At 42.4% G+C, this 7606-nt stretch overlaps 1 pseudogene; it reads right to left on the minus strand.

Annotated features, from left to right (window-relative positions):
• Positions 1–241: 241 nt before the first annotated feature.
• Positions 242–842, minus strand: LOC103119382 (actin-related protein 2/3 complex subunit 3-like; annotated as a pseudogene).
• Between the last annotated feature and the right edge of the window lie 6764 nt (positions 843–7606).

Raw genomic sequence — 7606 nt, forward strand, 5'->3', positions numbered from 1 at the left:
GAAAGACACCTGCAGCAATGCTTCACTACTTGCAAAGCTTTCCCCCCTGCAGGTGGGGATGAGGGGGAAAGCTTTGCAAGTACCTGGGTCCTTGTGTATTATAGCGTGTACAATAAAGAGCTTTTCAAGAAGAGACATGCTCTGTTCTCTATTCTGTATAAAACTATGAAATAGAGGCAAATAACTGTGTACATATTACTATAAACTGCTGTCCACAGCTGTAGAGACAATACCTGCCTCTTTACTGACCAGGTCCTGAAAAACTCTTGTAATCATGAACTGTCTCTTCACAAACTAAGTCTACCACTTGCTGGGTTTATTATTCTAAGAGTCAAAAAGTATCACACAAAATCTCAGTCCCATCTCTTGCCTTAGCTACTGTAAGTATGCTCTCATCACCTCATCTTATTTGTTTTCAGGTTTGGCATAAATTGCATTAAGTGGAAAACCAAGCTCTCCAAGAGTGGGGAAATTAGTGATTCCCAGTATATACATTTCTTTCTCACCTTGGTTTTTAGGACTGTACTTTTTGGAGCTTCTTTAGACACTCAGAAATGTAGAGGGATCTATCTATCTATCTATCTATCTATCTATCTATCTATCTATAGATATATCTATATCTATCTATCTATATATATTAAGGTCCTATCAGCTTCATTCTTAATTTCATAGTTTTTTGAAGAACACATTGGCCTTGAAGTAATAGATACATACACAATATCTGTATCTTTTGTCTCTCTTGGAGCAGGTCCTTTGAGCTGATTTTTAGTAGGCAACAATGTCATGTTCCCAGTGAGTTTGGTGTCAGGGTCCATAAGAGAATAATGGTTAGCCAGCATCTTGTCGGTGCCCCAGATCCAAGCTACTAGGTGATGGGGTTTGAGTTCAGCACTTCTGCTCATGCCAGTAATTCCTCATTTTCTATATTCTCCCTAGTTCCCTGCCCACGGCAAAGGGCCCTCAGAGCTTTCTTTACTGGCAAGAAGTTCTGGGGTAAGGAGAGAAATGCTGATCCTTTTAACTATAACCTCTGTAGTATACTTGGAGTGCCTCCTGACTTCCTTTTAGATTGCACCCCCAGATTGGGGCACTGCAACTTGTGTGGCAGACCTTGCCTGATCTGAGGATTGTGGGAACCCCTTTCAACACGACCTAATCTTCCATCCATTTACCAGGAAATCATTACGGTTTCCAGTCTACTGAAGGCACCCCTTCTGCCTTGCAGCAATACTGTGACTTTTCCTTGATATCAGTACTAAATTTTGTAATTATATATAAAGCACACACTTCACTGTGTATCAAGCCAAGGTTCAAGCCCTGGTACTACATGGTAATACTGTGGACTTCTCTCTGTCTTCCTCATTCTGTTTCAAATAAATTTTAAAAAATTAAACATAAAGATGGCAAAATTGGGGGCTGAGGAGACAGAATAATGGTTATGCAAAAAGGCTTTCAGGTCTGAGGCACCAAAGGTCCCAGGTTCAGTCTCCAGCACCACCATAAGCCAGAGATGAGCAGTGCTCTAGTTTAAAAAAAAAAAAAAAGAGAGAGAGAGAAAAATTGAAGCAGAGATCAGTGGCATCATGCATGTGTAAGGTTCTGGGTTCACTCAGTATCACAAAATATACTGACTGAGGAAATGGCTCAGCTGGTAGTACAACAGACTTGTATGATGATTTACACCTGGCTGGATGTGTAATCAGCCATCTCTACCTACAACCTCTCTCCCCCCTCTCCTTTTAGTGTTTACAATAACAACCTACATGTCAAATTATAGTCTGTCTAATGATGACAAAAGACCATTTCATTCATAATTACCTTCTTCATCAATTTAATCAACAGTACTATTTCATGATTGAAGAGTCACTGTCACATTCTGCAATGAAGGAAAGTGAGAAGTACTCACAAACATACTCCTCCAGCATTCCAAGCAATAAAACAGAAAAATTAAGGCATGGTTTCATTTTAACATTTAAGTTAGAAGGATAAAATGTACTACCTACATACTATCCAAGTATATTTTAAACTAAGATAGGCTTGAATTTGAACTCTGGTTCCATCAAGTACTAGCTGTTGTTTAAATGAGTGACCTGGGTCATTTGAACTTTACTTTGTGAAGTAAAAATGACAACATCTGCCTTGCAGAAATTGTTAGATACAGGCTATGAGAAAAATCAGAAAGGATTTAGATAAAATATGAAAAGTACTTTACACCATTCCTTCCATATAAAAGATCTCTTTATGGAAAGTATGTTTATTAGTACATAAAAGGGGGCTGAGGGGTCATTCCCATGACCTTTTATTTGCCTTGACTGAAGAGAATGTTTACCTTCCTTGTGTTTTGTTTATTTAGTACATTTCTTTGGTCCCTATGATGCATGAATCCCCTTGAAAACAGGGACTGTGACTTTAATTAAACAAAGGAGCATGGAACTTTTAAAATGGAACTTCATGCTAGGTACATAAATGTGTATATTACATTTCTTTTCCCCAAGCTACTAGGTGATGGGGTTTGAGTTCAGTTCTTCTGCTCAGGCCAGTAATTCCTCATTTTCTTTCTTTCTTCTTTTTTTATTCATTTATTTATTCCCTTTTGTTGCCCTTGCTGTTTTATTGTTGTAGTTATTATTGCTGTCATCGTTGTTAGATAGGACAGAGAGAAATGGAGAGAGGAGGGGAAGACAGAGAGGGGGAGAGAAAGATAGACACCTGCAGACCTGTTTCACCACTTACGAAGTGACCCCTGCAGGTGGGGAGCTGGAGGCTCGAACCAGGATCCTTACACCGGTCCTTGCACTTTGCACCATGTGTGCTTAACCGGCTGCGCTACCGCCTGACTCCCAATTCTTCATTTTCTATATTCTTCCTAGTTCCCTACCCATGGCAAAGGCCCCTCAGAGCTTTCTTTACTGGCAAGAAGTGCTGGGGTAAGGAGAGAAATGCTGGTCCTTTTAACTATAACCTCTGTAGTATACTTGGAGTGCCTCCTGATTTCCTTTTAGATTGCACCCCCAGATTGGGGCACTGCAACTTGTGTGGTGCAGATCAAATATTTGATGAGGGTGCTTTTGTCTGTACCCACCGCTTCTCATGCTTTGCCCTTGTCCTCCAAAACTACCCCTGACACTCAAGCTGTTTCCAGTGTGCTGCTGAGTTGGGCTTCAGGGACCATTCTGGGAAGGCCATTTGTAGCTGCCAGCTAAGCATTGCACTGTGCGAACTCAGTGCTGGCAAATAAGAGGAAAAGTAAGTGGATGTTGTGATGCAATCTCTCCTTGTGGTCCCCACTTCAGGGACATCTTGCCTGCAAGGGCATATTGGCCCTAGGGAAACATTTGTGGTTTGGATAAAGGAAAATGGAAGATTTGATCTAGTCCTTGAGTTCCCTGGGACCAGTTCCATTAGCCCAGGGTTGGTGGTCTGGGAGGAGTGTAGTGCCCAGCTCTGCCACCACCCCCATCTCACTCAGGTGCCTGGAACAGTGCCTGGCCCTCAACAGAGTCATGACAGACTCTGGTTGAGTAAGTGGACCTCAACAAGTTTCTTAACACTGAGTCTTGGCTTCCTCATCTAAAAACAGAAAGATAGGAGGATGTCTGTTCTTATTCACTAAACTGTTGTGGAGAGCATACAAATCACATGGAGTGAAGATTGGAATCACACAGGCCAGGTTGAATCTAGCCCTGCCCTTTCCTAGCTGTGTGACCTCAGGCAATTTATTTGAGTTTTGATTTTCCCATCTATGATATGGGGATAGTAATGAATGTTTCCTCATAAAGATGGGAACACAGTGCTTGGCACATTAAACACTCCATGTGTTTATTTTTTCTCCTTATGAAAGCTCTATGAAGACAAAATGCTTTAAAAGTATGAAAAACTTACTATGCAGCTATCAAGAACAATGAACCCACCTTCTCTGACCCATCTTGGACAGAGCTAGAAGGAATTATGTTAAGTGAACTAAGTCAGAAAGATAAAGATGAGTATGGGATGATCCCACTCATCAACAGAAGCTGACTAAGAAGATCTGAAAGGGAAACTAAAAGCAGAACCTGATCAAATTGTAAGTAGGGCACCAAAGTAAAAACCCAGTGGTGAGGGGTAGACATGTAGCTTCCTGGGCCAGTGGGGGGTGGGAGTGGGCGGGAGGGATGGGTCACAGCCCTTTGGTGGTGGGAATGGTGTTTATGTACACTCCTAGCAAAATGTAGACATATAAATCAGTAGTTAATTAATATGAGAGGGGGAAATCAATTGTATGTCTCAAAGTTTCTCAAAAGACAAACTGAATCTTTTTAATATATAGGCTGTGTATTTGATATGCGGACTCTCTCAAAAGCCTAGACCAAGTAGATTAGAAGCATCCAATAGCACAGCTATATACAAGATACTGGGTACTGTACAGCAAACCATAACAAAGGGACTTTTCAAAGTTAACCCAATTAACAAATAAAGTGATGATAATATTAACTATCGATTGTCTTTTTGAACCCTAACACAGCAGGAACCTCAAATCTCCACTATAGAGCCCCTATTTCCCCCAGTCCTGGAACCCTTGGATAGGGCACACTTTCCTGTATGCATCTCCCAATCCGAACCAAATAATATTGCATCCGCCGACCACAACCTAACCAAAGCAACGATTGCCACCTCAATATGCTTCACCTCAGACTGTATCCAGAGACTTCACGTGTGGAATGACAACCCTTCAACTTCATTACTTGGGTGAGACCTTTCCTTTTATAGTACACTCTAATTTCATCTCAGGTAGTTCACTTTCTAACAAAGTCCCATAATCTAGATATACACCAGTTTCTGTGAGAGAGAGCTTATGTGCACACGTATCCATAAACTACTGCAAAATATATACCTGAAAGCAGAAGTACACTAGAGTTTGCAGTGAGTACCTCCCTAACACTTCCTCTCCACTACTCCAAGCTTGGGATCCATGATTGCTCAACAAATTGTTTGGCCTCATATGTTAACTCTCTTTTCAATCACCAGGTTCCAGATGCCACCTGGATGCTGGCTAGGCTTCCCTGGATTGAAGACCCCACCAATGTGTCCTGGAGCTCAGCTTCCCCAGAGACACACCTTACTAGGGAAAGAGAGAGGCAGACTGGGAGTATGGACCGACCAGTCAACGCCCATGTTCAGCGGGGAAGCAATTACAGAAGCCAGACCTTCTACCTTCTGCAACCCTCAACGACCCTGGGTCCATGCTCCCAGAGGGCTAGAGAATGGGAAAGTTACCATGGGAGGGGGGGGGATTATGGGGATTGGGTGGTGGGAATTGTGTGGAGTTGTACCCCTTCTACCTTATGTTTTTGTTCACTAATCCTTTCTTAAATAAAAATTTTTTTAAAAAAGTATGAAAAACTATTTTTCTATCCAAGCACCTCATATTTTAAAGACTTAACTCTTCCCTTCACATTTTTATTGCCCTTTCAAATTTCTCCTCTTATATTTTAAATATGTAATTATTTATTTAATGATAGGAGAGAGAGGATCAGAGCATCACTCTGGCACAGTGGAATGCCAGAGCTTCATGCTTTTAAGTCCAGTGCTCTAGCCACTGTACCACCTCCCAGGGCACATAAAATTATTTTAAAATTTCAGTACCAGGTACTGTGTTGGCTATTTTACATAAAACATATCATGGGAACTGTAGGTGTTTTGTTTCACTTTATTTTGTTTTTGGAGATATAGGTCCTAATGCTCCCATTTCATAGATGAGACCACTGAGGCCAGAGAGGTTGAGTTACTTTCCCAGAGTCACCGAATTAGAAGCAAGATTGTCAGAATTTCAAAGACCAGAGTCTCAAGTCTTTTCTCCTGAACCCAGGATGTCTGACAATTTGGCCCCTGCATCCTGGGTTTAGGAACTTGTAGAAACAGCTCTCTCTGCCCTACTTAGGTGTCAAGGAAGAGGTTTCTGAGAACCTGGCCCCTTCTCCATCTATGACCCATGCCCGGGGCTCAGGATCCTCTTCTGTTCTCACCATTCCCCTGGAGCACTGTCTCTGACTTATGTAACTTTGAGCTCCCACCCCCACCCCCTCAGTTTATATAAGGCAGCTCAGTAAACACCAAAGTACTTCCTTTGGGGAGAAATAAGATAGGCAGCAAATGGAATCTCACCCTCTACTCCCTCCCTGACCCCACTACTTGCTATTTCCACCCTGAGGCCCGAGTCAGCCTTTGCATGCATCAGGGAATTACACTCATGCATGTGTGCCCATGGCTGCTGTGTCCATGTGCCTGTGTGTGCATATGGGTGTACTAGTCATGGGATGGGATAGGATGCTGGCAAAAACAAACCTTCCTTCCTTATCTTTTTCAGGGAGAAAAATCCCATAAGCTTCCCTGTTAGTGCTTTCCTTTTTCAGCAGATTTAGTTCTTTAACCCCCTCACAACTGATAGTAGCAGCTCCATTTAATTAGAAGAAAAACTCCAATAGTGTTCACTCTCAGTGAGGCAAAAAGCAATGTCTCAGCCTGTGGTCTTCCTGAAACCCCCTTTTCTGTCATTTGGACTTCTGTCTGAACTTCATTGTCTAGACCATCAGGTCACCCAGGCCACCTCCTCCTTAGGTACAGCCAAACTTTCAGGATGCCCATGAATGAGTGCTCTACCCATATCAGAAGGCTTACCTGCAAGTCACACCAAACTACCCACAGAACACTCTCCACATTGAGGGTTTTGCCACATATGTTTTAGTGAGTCTCTCTCTTGCCCTTAGCCATTACTGGCCTCGTTTACCCAACTGGACAAACCCTCCCAGGTCTGTGTGATGTTGGAGGAGTCCGCAGGAAGAGAACACATCCCAATTATAATCATTCTAGTTGCACAAGAGGACTGAGCCAGGATTGATTCCAGATCTGTCCTGCTCAGTGATCAGCTATGCATCCTTTGAGATACTGCCTGCCTCCAATAAAATTAGTACAGAAGTCATGAGATAGTTGTTTTCTTTGCCTCTCTTCCTAAAGTCTATTAAGATGTCGGTCTTTTCCTTGTCACTCACCTTTACTTCCATCACCAACAAGAGGGTGAAATTCAACTGAGCCCAAGTGCCAAGAGTGGGGTTGGCACAAGGATGGGGGGTATACATAAAGCACAAAACCCAGGCCTCTTTCCTCCAACCCCCTCGTCACCCCCAGTTAGCTCTCCACTGTCACGGTTCTTACAGCTTAACCCTACTTTAAGAGAATTGCACCTTTACAGGAGACACCTGGGGTCTGGGAGAGACGGAGCATCACAAACCGGGAGAGTCCATATGCCAAGTTGCATTTGGAGGCCATCTCCTCCATCATAAATATCCTGGATCCTTTGAAGCACAAAGGCCTCTCCCAAGGTTACTTTTGGATACAGCAATGGCACTTTAGAATATACTCACCTCTGCTCTATGCTAATGGAATCAAAACAAGTTTAGATGGGGGTTCCCTCTTTGTAATGGATATTTTAGCTTGATCTTTCCCCTTCTTTCCTCCAATAACATTTTATTTGTTCATTCTGGTGTATTCATTTTCCCGTTTTCCCCCTTTCAGACTCAAGTGACTATTAAAAAAAAAAAATCTTAAAAAAAATTTAAACCCATGGAAGAAA

This window comes from Erinaceus europaeus, chromosome 12, assembly GCF_950295315.1.
Source record: "Erinaceus europaeus chromosome 12, mEriEur2.1, whole genome shotgun sequence".
NCBI classification, from domain to species: Eukaryota; Metazoa; Chordata; class Mammalia; order Eulipotyphla; family Erinaceidae; genus Erinaceus; species Erinaceus europaeus.